This window comes from Schistocerca gregaria, chromosome 3 (genome assembly GCF_023897955.1).
Source record: "Schistocerca gregaria isolate iqSchGreg1 chromosome 3, iqSchGreg1.2, whole genome shotgun sequence".
Lineage (NCBI taxonomy): Eukaryota > Metazoa > Arthropoda > Insecta > Orthoptera > Acrididae > Schistocerca > Schistocerca gregaria.
Genome location: NC_064922.1, coordinates 392938057 through 392953653, shown reverse-complemented (window position 1 = coordinate 392953653; position 15597 = coordinate 392938057).

Genomic DNA, 15597 nt, shown 5'->3' with positions numbered 1-15597 from the left:
CTGCGTACTGAGCTATACAAGCACGAGTCAGGATCCTTCCTCACAGCTTCATTTACGCAGTACTTCTTCTTCTCCTCCCTTCCAAATTTTAGATAGAGTTCCTGCAAACCGAGCCTGGCGGACTTTTTCCAGAAAGAAGTTTTCCTCTGCATTGGAGCGTGAACTCATTTGATACTTCATGAGGAATAAAAACTGTACGTCTGATTGGGTTTCTAAACTGTCTCATCATGGTTGTCGACAAGGAATTACTCCCATAGGAAAATCTGAGGAGATAGTGTCGGATAGTGTATAGCACCAAAATAATGTGTTGTTAATATAGATATTGGTGTATTTTTATTCTCTTTTCATAATTGTATACAATTCTTTTACTGTTTGCAATAATGAAGAACATTATTTTCTGTATATTTTATATGTGGAAAAATGTTCTTCCTGATATTGATTCATTGATAGGAATCAACAGGTAGAAATATATTATTCGGGAAGGAAAAGATGGAGGAAAGTCTTTCTGTGCATAGGAGGTCGTTAGCGCGCCAAAATATACTGCGGAAGGCACGTAGTGAGCGCGCCAGGACAGGGACGGCTACCAGTCAACCACTAGCCTTGAGACTGTCATAATCTTGTAGTGGAAGCGAGGCTAAATGAGTGGCAAATGTACTGTGGGCGAGCCTTGAGTGGACGTATGGCCTGCTCACTGCAGTGTGGAATGTTCGTGTTACGCCCCAAAATGTTTATTTGTAGAAAGAAGAATTATATTAAAACAATTCTTTGCTCTTACAATACCTCTCAGCCACTGCTCCACGCATCGTCGCCTTCAGGCAATGTACTGTTACTTTAGACTCAAAATCGAGTGTCTGATTTGCTGTTGCGCTTGTGGAAGTGAAGCAGTTCTGGCCCGCGTCACATCCCTTGGTGCACAGTCTACCCGTCGGCCACGGTAGTAATGGGGACTGCATACGCATCAGGCGAAACTAGGACGACAGCATTACGGTGACCCTCCACTGAGGTCGGCAACGGCGGGGGACTACGTTGCACAGTAGTTTTCACCTGCAGCCAATCGTGCGAAGATATTGTATCACTCTACAGTAGCTGCCAATGCTGAGGAGCGATAGTATCAGTCCGCGCTATTATGTAAGTTGTGCCACGGCTTATCTGGAAATTCCCGAGTGTAGTTCTGAAGTTCAGGAGCTATGAACTCGCCAAGAGAGATTCGAGCCCAGACACATTGTGCACCTGACCGAAGAGTGACGCTCTTCGACAGTGTTTTCTACAGGAATGAGACTGCGTTGTGAAATGGGACTGTTGTGGACTTGCATTGAACACCGGACTGGAAGTTGGTTATTTGTGCTCTTGAAATAGGTATTGAGTTTTGTCTTTGGAATACGGCAATGCTGTCATTTGGGTACGCTTTTAGAAGGCGTTCCTGTTGTGAAGTAGGAGGTAGTGCCTCAATGGTACTGGCATCGGCATCACCTTGGTGGATTAGACACATCAAAGTAGGCACTTCAGAGTGGGCACTTCAGAGCGACGACGAGGAATTTCCACCGACGATGGTATACGGACCTGTACAATAGCACGTCGGAGATCTACGGATCAGTACAAAATCTTATGACATGGATGCAATTAAGACAGTATTTAGAAAACCGTAGTATCAGGAACCATTTTTGTTATCTTTGACATCGGAACATTTCTCTCATTTGTAGAAATTGTGCTTTGAACAGTCAACTGTGTTCATGAACTCCAAAAAAATTCCAGACAGCCAGAATCGCTAGTAAAGTTATTTACTTAGACGACTGGTTTCGATAAGACTATGATACAGTCTTTGGATCTTCGCCATCTGCACTTAGTATTGTGTTATATCACAAATATACGTGGAAGGATCGTGTCTTAATCAAAATAACTGCCAGTGTTCATGCTCATACCACAGCTAAATGAAGACTGACTGTATTTCGAAGAGATAATAGCGAAATTAGGTCAAGGACGGTATTACTATCACACTTACTGACTGACACTTATCTGCAACTGCTTGTCAGCAAGGCAAGTCAGCAGGCGATGGCAGTGTACGCCCATTTCAGTATCTGTAGATATACAGATATAAAACATTACTTTTCGGCTTCCGGTCGGAGTGGCCGGGCGGTTCTAGGCGCTACAGTCTGGGACCGCGCGACCGCTACAGTCGCAGGTTCGAATCCTGCCTCGGGCATGGATGTGTGTCATGTCCTTAGGTTAGTTAGGTTCAAGTAGTTCTAAGTTCTAGGGGACTGATGACGTCAGATGTTAAGTCCCATAGTGCTCAGAGCCATTTCAACCATTTTTTTTCTTTTCGGCTTCGATTCAGACCCAGCATTGGTCCAGCGCTACCTGAAGCAGCTGCTGAGGAACGTTCCGGGAGCTACAAATAACCTATACAATATAACAGTATCGGGGACACCACGGAAGAACACGCACGATACTTGAGAAAGTTGATTCAAACTTTACTCCAGACGGGTCTCTGTGTTAACAAGGATAAGTGTTCCTTTTTTTGAGCACAAAATGTGGTATCTTGGACATTCTGTCAGAAGAGGGAATTCGTCCTACCGCGAAACATTTTGAAGCCATTGCTAGAATCCCAGTTCCCACCAGCCTGGCGCCAAATTGGCGACTGCAGGAAATTCATTTCGGCCATTGCTACGATAGCTGAATCACTCTAAAATTACTCCGAAGGGCGAAAGGTGGAACTAGACGTCACAGTGTCAACTGCCGTTTGAAACTGTAGTGGCTTTATTAGATTCAAAGAATTTAGTAACCCATGAACCCGGAAAACAACTGATACTAGAGCCGATTTTTTGGACAATGGGATTGGGATGGTATTGTCACACAGAATGGGCGCTGTGTACAAACCCGTTGATCTTATCTCCAAAACTTCGAATGCCGCACAGCGAAGCTCTCGCCCTTATCTTTGAAATTAAGAAATTATGTAACTATTTACAAAGATGTATGGTTTTGCTCCAGAAGTACCGCAAAGTTTTGGTGACAACTCTGCATTCTGCTGCGCGGACACCAGTTAAGTCGCAACAATGTTTGCAGTGATGGTCCCTCTTCTTTTCGGCTAAAAATCATGACATCGAATTATGCACGTTCTCAAACTATGACTTTTTTGACTCGTCTGCAGATGTGTATTTCCAGGTCGAGGCCTTCTCCATTGAGCTGCGAATATACCCAATGCTCGTGGCAGACACTACTGCCGCGGATGAGGTCCCTCTTATCTAAGAAGCTGACTCTCCTACACTATTGCATTTCTGGAGCCTTAAAAGTGCAATATCATTGTTCCAGGGTGTCATAGTCTTCTAATCCACGTACGGAAAAACACATGTGATCATGCCGGCAGCATTAGGCTCAGCCTTGTTGAAGCTTTAATACCACTATGATATTATCTCTACGAAAAGGATGACCAGACGGTCCGTTTATTGGAAGAGTGTGTAGAAGAAAACTAAATCCATGCTGTACAACTGCGTGTAGTTTAGAACATACCAAATTGCACCACTCAAATTTTCCTTTACCCAAATCAACGGAACTCTGAAGCAGACACCATGTTAATTATACCAGATAATTCCTGAGGGCTGACTGGCTCATCTTCTTGGACTCCTATACTTCATTTACATACGTTATCAGAACGTGTGGCACATCCACAGCACAAACGGTTCGCGTTATAAAGCAGATATTTGCTGTGGATGATCTTATGACAGCTTTGGACATTGGTAATGGCGCAGAGTTTACCGCTCAGGAATTTGAGGCATTCTGAATGAATTAAGGGATGTAGCATCTCCGCAGTGCACCATTCCATCCAGAATCTAATGGTGACGTCCATCGTTTTGTTATGGAGTTAAAGACTCAGATGAAGAAACTGGGTTCGAACTAAAACTTACAGGCTGCCCTCATGATGTTCCTTAGTTTCTACAGAAGTACTCCCTGTAAGGAGGCGTCCCCAAAGGAGATGTTACCCCCACTGCACGCCATAGACGAGGAGGAATTGTCGTCAGAGAACTGGGTTGCAGAAATTGATATTTCGACGTTATAGGACAATATGCTATTCAGACGTGTGACATGGGAAGGAAGAGAAGAATGGTACCCTGAGCACTGATCTGCTGACTGGGAGCACGATATTCGTTGTACAGATGGCAGATAGGGATACTCGTAGTAAACACGTGGACCAGGTCTGGCTGAAGTGTGATGACCTTTCTCACTCCAGAAAGTACAAATCATTCTCAGTTTCAGGTGAAGACGACTCATCTACACCAGCAGGGTGTTGAAGAACCTCAGCCGTCTACAAGCGCTGATGCTCTACCATGACCAGAGATGGAGTTGAGGCATTCTGGCATTCAATCCGGACGTGGACCTCGCCACGCATCACAGTAGCTGCAGAAGAAGAGGTGGTTCGTCTTTTTCTCTTAGCGAGGAAGGGGAGTGATGATTTGACACACGTCACAACCCCTAAAGCATAGTTTATCCGTTGAACGCAGTAGGTCAACAGGTCTGGATAAGCATAATGTGACGCTAGGACGACAGTATACCGGTGGCACAACATAGAGGCCGCCGACGGCAAGGGACTACGTTACAAGTCATTCGTCAATATGGTTCAAATGGCTCTGAGCACTATGGGACTTAACATCTGAGGTCATCAGTCCCCTAGAACTTAGAACTACTTACACGTAACTAACCTAAGGACATCACACACATACATGCCCGAGGCAGGATTTGAACCTGCGGCCGTAGCAGTCGCATCGTTCCGGATTGAAGCGTCTAGAGCCGCTCGGCCACAGCGGCCGGCTGGAACTGTAGTATCACTCCACGCTTTTACAAAAGCCGCGGTTTGGCTTAGCTGGTGGTCACTTCTGAAAAGCAGAACCTGAGTGCAGTTCTGGAGTTCAGGAGCCGACAGTTCGAGGAGAGGAATTCCAGCACGAGTCATAAAATATGCCCACAACCGACCACAACAGCTCCAGCACATCGTGCATCAGACTGCAGAGGGTCACTTTTCAACAGTATTTACAACAGGAACGACAATACATAGCGAAATTGGACTTAGCCTCTAACAATCGTTATGGACTTGTATTGAAAGACGGACGGGAAGTTGAGTATTTGTGTTCTTGTAATGGAGTGTGTCTGTGGAATATTGTATAGAAACCGTAATACAATGATTTCTAAAAGAGCACAAAAAAGATTTTTGAAACATTTTTCCTCCCTTAAACTATTCACTGAATTCAAACGATACGAAACAAGGTTACATATACATACAAGACTTAACTGTACAAAAAATATCAGTAAAATAAACTAAATAATTTCAAAGATATACAAAAGTAACTGATTTTCTTATAAGTGAAGTTGGTGAACTAGTGCTAGTCTGGACGTCATGGCTTGATTAATTGATCCTAATCACTTACCTTATGCTAGGCTCCTCTTTGTAATTCATTTACAGTGAAGAGCCAAGGAAACTGGCTCACCTGCCTAATGCCGTGTAGGGCCCCCGCAAGCACGCAGAATTGCCGCAACACGACGTAGCAAGGACTTGTCTAATGTCTGACGTAGTGAAGAGGGAACTAACACCATGAATCCCGCATGGCTGTCCATAAATCCGTAAGAGTACGAGGGGATTGAGATCTCTTCTGAAGAGCACGTTGCAAGGCATCCAACACATGCTCAATAATTTCATGTCTCTGGAGTTTGGTGGCCAGCGGAACTGTTTAAGCTCAGACGAGTGTTCCTGGAGTCACTCTGTAGCAATTCTGGAGGTGTGGGGTGTCGCGTCATCCTGATGGAATTGCCCAAGTTCGTCGGAATGCAAAATCGACATGAATGGATGAAGGTGTTCAGACAGGATGCTTGCATACGTTCACCTGTCAGGGTCGTATCTAGACGTATCAGGGGTCCAATATCACTTCAACTGCACACACCATTACAGAGACTTCATCAGCTTGTACAATCCCCTGCTGACATGCAGGGTCCATGGATTCATGAGGTTCTCTCGATGCCCATACACGTCCATCCGCTCGATACAATTTGAAACGAGACTTGTCCGACCAGGCAACATGTTTCCAGTCATCAACAGTTCAATGTAGATGTTGATAGACCCAGACGAGGCGTAAAGCTCTGTGTCGTCAGTCATCAAGGGTACACGAGTGGACCTTCAGCTATGAAAGCCCGTATCAATGATATTTCGTCGAATGGTTCGCACGCTGACACTGGTTGATGGCCCAGCATTGAAATCTGCAACAATTTTGGCGAAGGGTTGCACTTCTGTCACGTTGGACCCGTTCTTGTAAGATCTTTCTCCGGCCGACTTGATGTCTTGCGGATTCCTGATATTCGCGGTACATTCGTGAAATGGTTTTACGGGAAAACCACTACGTCGCTACCTCGGAGATGCTATGTTCAAGTTCTAGGGGACTGATGACCTCAGAAGTTAAGTCCTATAGTGCTCAGAGCCATATGAACCATTTGATGCTATGTTCCTTCGCTCGTGCGCCGTTTATAGGATCACGTTCAAACTCACTTAAATCTTGATAACCTGCCATTGTAGCAGCAGTAACCGATCTAACAACTGCACCAGACACTTGTCGTATTATATAGGCGTTGCCAAACGTTGCGCCGTATTCCGCCTGTTTACATATCTCTGTGTTTCAATACGCAAGCCTATATCAGTTTCTTTGGCGCTTGAGTGTATGATGAATCTCCGGAATTTAAATATTATTAACACTGATTTCCAATTAATGTCCCATTTGGACTGGCGATAAAATTATGTGGCTAAAAATCATCACAATTGCTATCAGTTGTAGAAGTATGGAATCGGAATTTGGTTGCAATAATTACACGTCTGTTTGAAACTGATAAACAATATTTTATTCAGAATAATCTCCGTTTCTATTTATACATTTCTCTCACCTCTCCGGTAAACTATGAATGCCACGCCAAAACGAAAAAAAATTATGAACCACAAATACCCCCAATGTTGAATTGAAAACTCTGTCCTGTAACCAGCGAGGAACAAGGGAAATTTGAAATAAAATGTTCAAAGTGTAATACATTTTACGTAGGACAGAAAGGGTGCAACTCCCACAGTCGATTTAAGCAACACATAGCACAAAATACAATACAACCGCGTTACATGGTCCCATAAACAGTGTGAAGAATAAAACTCAAAACATAGAACAGCAAATGGAAGTGAACCATACAGCCCAAAAGAGTCTTTTCTTTAATATACTGCAAATACTATGAATTTTCATGCATCACGCTAAGAAGCCACAGAAGTGCTCAACGAACAAAACGATTGTGAATGTATGTTTTCCCGGCGTATACAGCTGGCACTAATGGTCCACATTGTCCCACTCCTCAAAGGCGATTCGCTGTAGATCCCTCAGAGTGGTTGGTGAGTCAGCTCGTCCATAAACAGCCCTTTTCAATCCACCACAGGCGTGTTCGATAGGGTTCATGTCTGATGCACATACTGGCCACTCTGGTCGAGTGATGTTATCCTGAAGGAAGCCATTCACAAGATGTGCACAATGGGGGCGCGAATTAACAACATCCGTGAAGACAAATGCCTAGCCAATATGCTGCCGATATGGTTGCACTATCGGTCAGATGGTGGCATCCACGAATCTTACAGCTGTTACTGCGACTTCCATGACCACCAGCGGTGTACGTCAGCCCCACATATTGCCACCCCAAAACATTAGGGAACCTCGACCTTATTGCACTCGCTGGATACTGTGTCTGAGGCGTTCAGCCTGACCAGTCTACCTCCAAACACGTTTCCAACGAGTATCTGGTTGAAGGCATAAGCGACACTCAACAGTGAAGAGAACATGATGCCAACCCAGAGCGGTCCATTCGATGTGTTGTTGGACCCATCTGTCCCGCACTGCATGGTGTGGTTGAAAAGCTGGACCTCGTCATAGACGTCGGAAATGAAGTTGCACATCATGCATCCTATTGCGCACAGTTTGAGTCGTAACACAACGTCCTGTGGCTGCACGAAAAGCATTATCGAACACGGTGACGTTGCTGTCAGTGTTCCTCCGAGCCAAAATCCGTAGGTAGCGGTCATCCACTGCAGTAGTAGCCCTTGGGCGGCCTGAGTGAGGCATGTCACCGAAAGTTCCTTTCTCTCTCTCTCTATCTTCTCCATGTCCGAACAACACTACGAGACGCCTGGACACGTACCTTGTCGAGTGCCCTTCCTGGCACAAAGTAACAATGCGGACGTGATCGAACCGCGGTATTCGCTTTGTACCTCCTTCCTGGTGGAATGACTGGAACTCACTGACTGTCGGACCCCTCCGTCTAACAGGGGCTCCTCATGCATGGTTGTTTACATCTTTGGGCGGGTTTAGTGACATCTCTGAACAGTCAGGGAGACTGTGTCTGTGATACAATACGCACAGTCAACGTCTGTCTTCAGGAGTTCTGGGAACCGGAGTGATGCAAAACTTTTTTATATGTGTGTAATTTGGCTGTTCTATCTCTCGTGACTTCTAGTGGTCAAGTCTGAATTACATATGTGTACCAGTATACTTCTGATCAGATAGTGTAGGTCAATGTGAAGTAAGGAGTATGTGTAAGGAAACCAAGGTGTAATAGATAGAGGAAGAATGCGAACAATTGGAAACAGAAATGGTCGTTAGAGATACTGATTTAACCTTCGGATAGAAGAAGAAATAAGAGTCGATAGGAAAGATGCAAGATATTCAATATTATAATGAGACTTGAACTGAGCTTTGGGAGAGTTTTTGTCAAACAAGGCGGAAGGCATAAACAACAAACGTGCGGATGTCTAAACACATTGGTAGAATTGGCAATGAAAAATTTATTTGAATTGATTTGTAGTATCTCTGAGTTTGGACAACTACCATGAGGCTTACGGAAAAAACCATCCTCTCAATGCCGAAGATAATGAGGGCAGATAAATGCGAGAACTATCACACAATCTGCTTAACAAATCACGCATCCATGTTGGTAACAAGAATAATATACAGAAGAACGGGGTAAAAATGAGTTAGATGACCGATTTGCTTTAGTAAAGTTAAAGAACTGGAGTGGCAGTTCTGACGTTACGCTGATAATGAAAGCGAGACTTGGGCAAAACCAAGACACATTCACATGAATGTCCACCTAGAAAAGCATTCGATGTCATGCATTGTACGACAGAGATGCAGTCTTTCAACCCTACTGTTCAATCTATATATCGAAGAAGCAATGACAGGAATAATGGTTGAAGAATGAGATTAAAATTCAATGTGAAACGATATCAAGATTCGGAGGTGACATATCTATCCTATGTGTAACTGAGGAAGAAGTTCAGAATCTGTTGAGTGGAATGACCAGTCTAGTGGATAGAGAATTAGGATTGGCAGTAATCACGTGAAAGAGAATGTGAAGATATTCTTCTACCTTGTAAGAAAACAACGTATAACGTACGTAACAACGAGGACATAAAAAGCAAGTTAGCATTGGCCAAAAAATGCCTACTAGAATCAAACGTGGGGCTTAATTGGAGGAATAAGTTTCCAAGACCGTACGTTTGCAGCACAGCATTGTATGGAAGTGAATCATGGACTGTCGGAAATCCGAAAAAAAAGATCTAAGCTTTTGAGAAGTGGTGACACGGAATGATGTTGCAAATTAGACGCACAGATAAGAAGTATGGAGACTGACGGTATAATCGGCGAGAAGGGAAACACGTGTAAAACAGAAGAAGGAACAGGGTGATAGAACATGTGTTATGACGTTATGGATTAACTTCCATCGTACCTGAGGGATCTGTTGAGAGTAAACTCTATAGTTCAAGACAGAGATTGGAATGTCTCCAACAAGTACTTGAGGACACTGGGTACAAGGGTTACTGTGAGTCAGCCCAGAACCATCTGCGCCGACTCAAAGGTTGGAAGAGGAACCAGTAGATGAATGCGTAGAGGGCCGCATCCAGCCGGGCAGAAAGCTGAAGACCAGGTAAAAAAAAAGTACGTCGTCGTTTGAAAACCTCTAACGATACTCCAGCTTCCATATTCGACAGATATGGCCCCATGTGACTTTTTTCTGTTCCCGAAACTAAAGAAAACCTTAAAGAGCAGTCATTTTACAAGTATAGAAGAAATTGAGCCGCGCGGGATTAGCCGAGCGGTCTCAGGCGCTGCAGTCATGGACTGTGCTGCTGATCCCGGCGGAGGTTCGAGTCCTCCCTCGGGCATGGGTGTGTATGTTAGTCCTTAGGATAATTTAGGTTAAGTAGTGCGTAAGCTTAGAGACTGATGGCCTTAGCAGTTAAGTCCCATAAGATTTCACACAAATTTGAACATTTTTGCTGTTGTTGTTGATGAAATTAAAAACGAATGGCTGAGAGAGCTGAAAGCTATCCAGAAGACAGAGACCCTGAAGTGTTTCGGGGATTGGAGAAAGCTCCCACGTAAACGAATAATACCTAATTGGAGCTATTATTAAGAGGATAACATTGATGTAGGGAAAGAAATAAAATGTTTTCCCATAAAAACAAAAAAACAAATTTTTTTGTGTGTCTCGTACCTCACTCGTGTGGATATTTCACCTGTGTTAGTGGATGATGTAGTTGGTGTATGCAACCCCAGTAGAAATTGAAGAGAAACTGGTTTGATGGGTGAACCGTCAGTTGCATCATGGATTTTCAAAGCAATGCGACAATCTCTCATTCGCCGTCGCAATGCACTGCCACTTTTATTGCAATAAAGTATAAACTGCTTATACAGCTGCAAACAAAATAGTTATTTTCGACTATTCGTTCCGAGTCTCTAGGAAATTAGTTTAGGAATCTCCAGCACGTATTTAAAATTGAAACTTCAGATAATTGGAAACTTTGTACCGGTACAAGTGGTAAGATGTTTCTTTCAGTAATTGACATGTAATGTGTGCATTAAACAGCGACAAACTGCGACACACGTTCAACAACGTATGCGTACAGTTCGAGTACACTCATTGCTTTTCATGATAACAGTAATCCGCACAGGTCAGCTTCCAAGGATGTAGAGCGAGGGTAACAGGTTTCGTGCCATTCAAGGACGCTAAAATCTACGATATTTAATTATTAATCCAGCCTTATTGTTTCCTTTAGTGGGTATTGTGTCGTCCGCTCTTTCTGATGACCTCATTTTTCCCAGTGCAGAGAATCCACCGCAAGTCAGTTACTCGGTTACGTGGTTACGTCACTCGCGGTTGGCCACGGAGATTGCAGTTTCAATTAAAGAGTTAAATGTCACGAAAGCTGTTGCACAATATTTGCGGTTAAACATCTCTTACAATTTACTTTTGATCTTTCAATTATTTAAACGTATTTTACATCTTGACATACAGTTCATGAGGTAAAAGTGACATTTATTAACATTCTCTCCTTTGGGTAAAAAAACATGCAGTGACCATTTATGCTACACTTTTCTATACATTAATAATAGCCTCTGTTAGTCGTACACACTTTAGTAGTACTTTAGTCTAGGTCGCACGAACACTTTGTATTTTGTAAACCAACTCCTTTGTAGACCGATTGCATTTTCCCATTACTTTCGTAATGAATCGGAGTCTGCCACTTGCCTAATCTATAATGGCGCCTAAGCTGTCAATCAGTTCCAGTCATCCACAAATTTTTCCATTCAGCTATTTGTAAGAGAAGAACTATGGTTAGTTTATATTGCGTTTCCTTGTACACTACTATTGCAGTTGGTTAGATAAATTATCACAGTATGTGATGCATACCATTTCAGATCATTCGAAGTTGATTCACAAGGAGATCAAAAACCGTTCATATACATCCAAATAAAATTTTGATCTCGACTGAAACTTTAGTGAATTTACGTAAAGTTAGTTGCTCTATGTTCTTCGTTTCACCTGTGAAAATTTTCCAGGGCATCCGAATATGAGTTTGTTACTTTTTTTATACACGTTTCTGTAGTTGCAATCGACCAGTTATGTGGATGCAATTAAAACCAGCACATTTTCAGGTGATCTGTAAACTGGCTGCCTTCTGCACAAAGCTGCCAGTGTGGCATCTGATGATTTTTGGCATCTCAGCAGCGTTTGATACAAGGAGCAATGAAATCAAATGGGACATGATGAATACCCTGAAGACGCCAAAACTTGATGATAGTCTTAACGGTGACACACATAGAGAACGAAAGGAACAAAGTATACGCACCATAGTCGCGGTTCAGGTATTGGAGGTAAGCTTAGCGGTAAATCTAAATGAAATGGAAGCGAGTCGTAGTGGAGAGGGTGTTTTAGCTTGCAAATCGATAAATACTCACCCCCGAGCGTTTTAAATATTAAAGATTTCTGTTATGTGATAATTAATTGAAGCCCTCAGCCGCCGACAGGTGTTGATATACCTCGATGGGGACTCGAACCCGGGATCTCCTGCTTACATGGCAGACGCTCTAGCCATGAGCCATCGAAGACACAGATGAATAGCGCGACTGCACGGACTTATTCCTTGCACGCCCCCGTGAGACCCACATTCCCAACTGTCAACAATCTGCATATGTAATGTTCCTAATAGATATCTGCCCATCCAATATCTAATAGGAACATTACGTATGTAGATTGTGGACAGTTGGGAATGTGGGTCTCACGGGGTAGTGCAAGGGATAAGTCCCTGCTGTCGCCCTGTTCATCTGTGTCCTCGGTGGCTCAGAAGCCGGCACGGTAACTCAGCGTGTTCGGTCAGAGGGTTAGCTGCCCTCTGTAATAAAAAAACTGAATAAATGGATCAACGACGAACTGAAACGTGTGTCTTACGATGTCCGCCCCGATCAGATACAACGAACGAAAACGAACAAAAATGAGAGTAAAAAAAAAAAGAGCATCTGCCATGTAAGCAGGAGATCCCGGGTTCGAGTCCCGGTCGGGGCACACATTTTCACCTGTCCCCATCGAGATATATCAACACCTGTCGGCCGCTGAAGTTTTCAATCAGTTATCATTTATTCTAGAGAAGCTGCTCAGTCATCAATAGTATCTGTTCTTTCGAGAAAAGTTACTATCTTCATATACATCTCTGTTACGTGTTCCGGAGTGTCAGAAACTACATAAGGAAACAAAACGCAACACCAAGAAGCAGATGTGTGACATAAACGAAAGTTTGTAGACGTGTTTCTAAATCTGAAATATCACGATTGATCAAATTTAGCGCCACTTTGAGGATGTAAATCAGATTCGTTATAAATACATGTTGTAACGGTCGTGAGCGCTAGGCGTGTTTCAGATTGGACGTGGTGATCCGATGATAGTCAAGAATGCCTTAAAGGAGACAAAGACGCCATTATCAACACCTCACTGAGTTTGAACGAGGTCCTGTAATAGGACTACGAGAAGCTGAATGTTCCTTTCGCGATATTGCAGAGAGACTAGGCAGGAATGTAGCCACTGTGCATGATTTCTGACAGCGTTGACCACGAAAATGTACGGTCACGGCCAAATGGCACTACTCGGAGGGAATGCCGTCGTGTTTGGTTCTGGCATGACGTATTACAGCAGCAATCTGAGCGGCAGTTAGCACCACAGTGACAAAACGAATTGTTATAAAGCGGTTACTTCAAGGACAGATCCGAGTCAGACGCCTTATAGGGTGTATTTCACTGTCCCGAAACCAACACCAATTGACACTTCAGTGGTATCAAGCGATAAGTGACTGGAGCGCCAGGTTTGATATCTGTCGTGTTTTCTGATGAAAGCTGTTCCCACTATGGTGGCAGTGACGGTCGTGTGCTAATGAGGAGGCGGCCAGTTAAGGGCCTGCAACGAACCTGTCTGCGTGCTAGACACACTGGACCTACACCCGCAATTATGGTCTGGAATTGTGGTTTCGTATGACAGCAGGAGTACTTTCATCGTTATCCCACGCATCCTGACTGCAAAAATGTACGTCATTCTGGTGATTTGGTCTGTTGTGCTGCCATTCATGAACATTATTCCAGGGGGCGTTTTTTGGAAGCACAAACTAAACTCCTCCCGCACAGGCCATGAAGGCCCAAAGGTACCAACTGGTCGCCATGTTATCCTCAGCTCACAGGCGTCAATGGATGCGGATATGGAGAGGCTTGTGGTCAGCACACCGCTATCTCGGTCGCATGTCAGTTTCCGAGACCGGAGCCGCCACTTCTCAATCAACACCGCTTGGTTGGTTGGTTTGTGGGATTAAAGGGACCAGACTACTATGGTCATCGGTCCCTTGTTCCATAAAAACTAAAACCACCCGAAGAGAATAAAAAACGAACAACAGGAAAGACAGCAGACTAAACAGGACATGAAATACTCTGACAGAGACCAGACAAAAATTAAAACACACAGTGTGACGGTGGTTGGCCGACCGTAGAGAAAAAGAGGAAAAGCCAACCACCAAGAACACTTTAAAAACTCAGTTTAAAATCAGAGGCTAAAAGCCAGAATCAACAATAAAAAACAAACACTCAGATTAAAGGATAAAAAACCCCTGCCCGAATAAAACATAAAACCAAGTCCACCATGGCAGAGTCATCTGATAAAAGAGCAGAGAGCGTGTCAGGCATTGCAAAAGTCTGCCTGAGCACGGTTAAAAGAGAGCACTCCGACAGAATATGGACTACCGTCACGGACGTCCCACAACGACAAAGAGGAGGATCCTCACGACACTGTGCGTGAGTCTGGTGTGGCCAATGCGGAGCCGACAAAGGACGACTGAGTTCCTGCGGTTGGCTCGCATGGATGACCGCCACACAGTCGTCGTGTCATTGACGGCACGGAGTTTGTTAGGGGTGGTCAAACCGCGCCATTCAGCATCCCAAAACGAGAGAACTGTGCGGCGTAAGACTGCCCGCAAATCAGCCGCTAGGAGGCCAATCTCCAGAGATGGCGCACCGGTGGCCTTTTTCGCCAGGCGGTCAACAGTTTCATTGCCGGGTATACCAACATGGCCTGGGGTCCAAACAAAGACCACAGACCTGCCGCTACGGGCGAGAGTATGCAGGGACTCCTGGATAGCCATCACCAGACGAGAACGAGGGAAACACTGGTCGAGAGCTCGTAAACCGCTCAGGGAATCGCTACAGATAACGAAGGACTCACCTGAGCAGGAGCGGATATACTCTAGGGCGCGAAAGATGGCGACCAGCACAGCAGTGTAAACACTGCAGCCAGCCGGCAACGAACGTTGTTCAGAATGGTCCCCTAGAGTTAGTGCATAACCGACACGACCAGCAACCATCGAACCGTCAGTGTAGACAACGCCAGAGCCCTGATACGTGGCCAAGATGGAATAAAAGCGGCGTTGGAAGGCCTCCGGAGGGACTGAGTCCTTCGGGCCCTGTGCCAAGTCGAGCCGAAGGCAAGGGCGAGGCACACACCACGGGGGTGTACGCAGAGGGGCCCGGAAAGGAGGTGGAACAGGGAAACACCCAAGCCAGGAAAGAAGCTGTTTGACACGTACGGCGATCGGACAACCCGACCGGGGCCGACATTCTGGCAGATGAACGACTGACTGCGGGAAGAGGACACGATAATTTGGATGCACGGGCAAGCTAAAAACATGGGCAGCATAAGCAGCCAGTAATTGTTGGCGTCGTAACCGCAGTG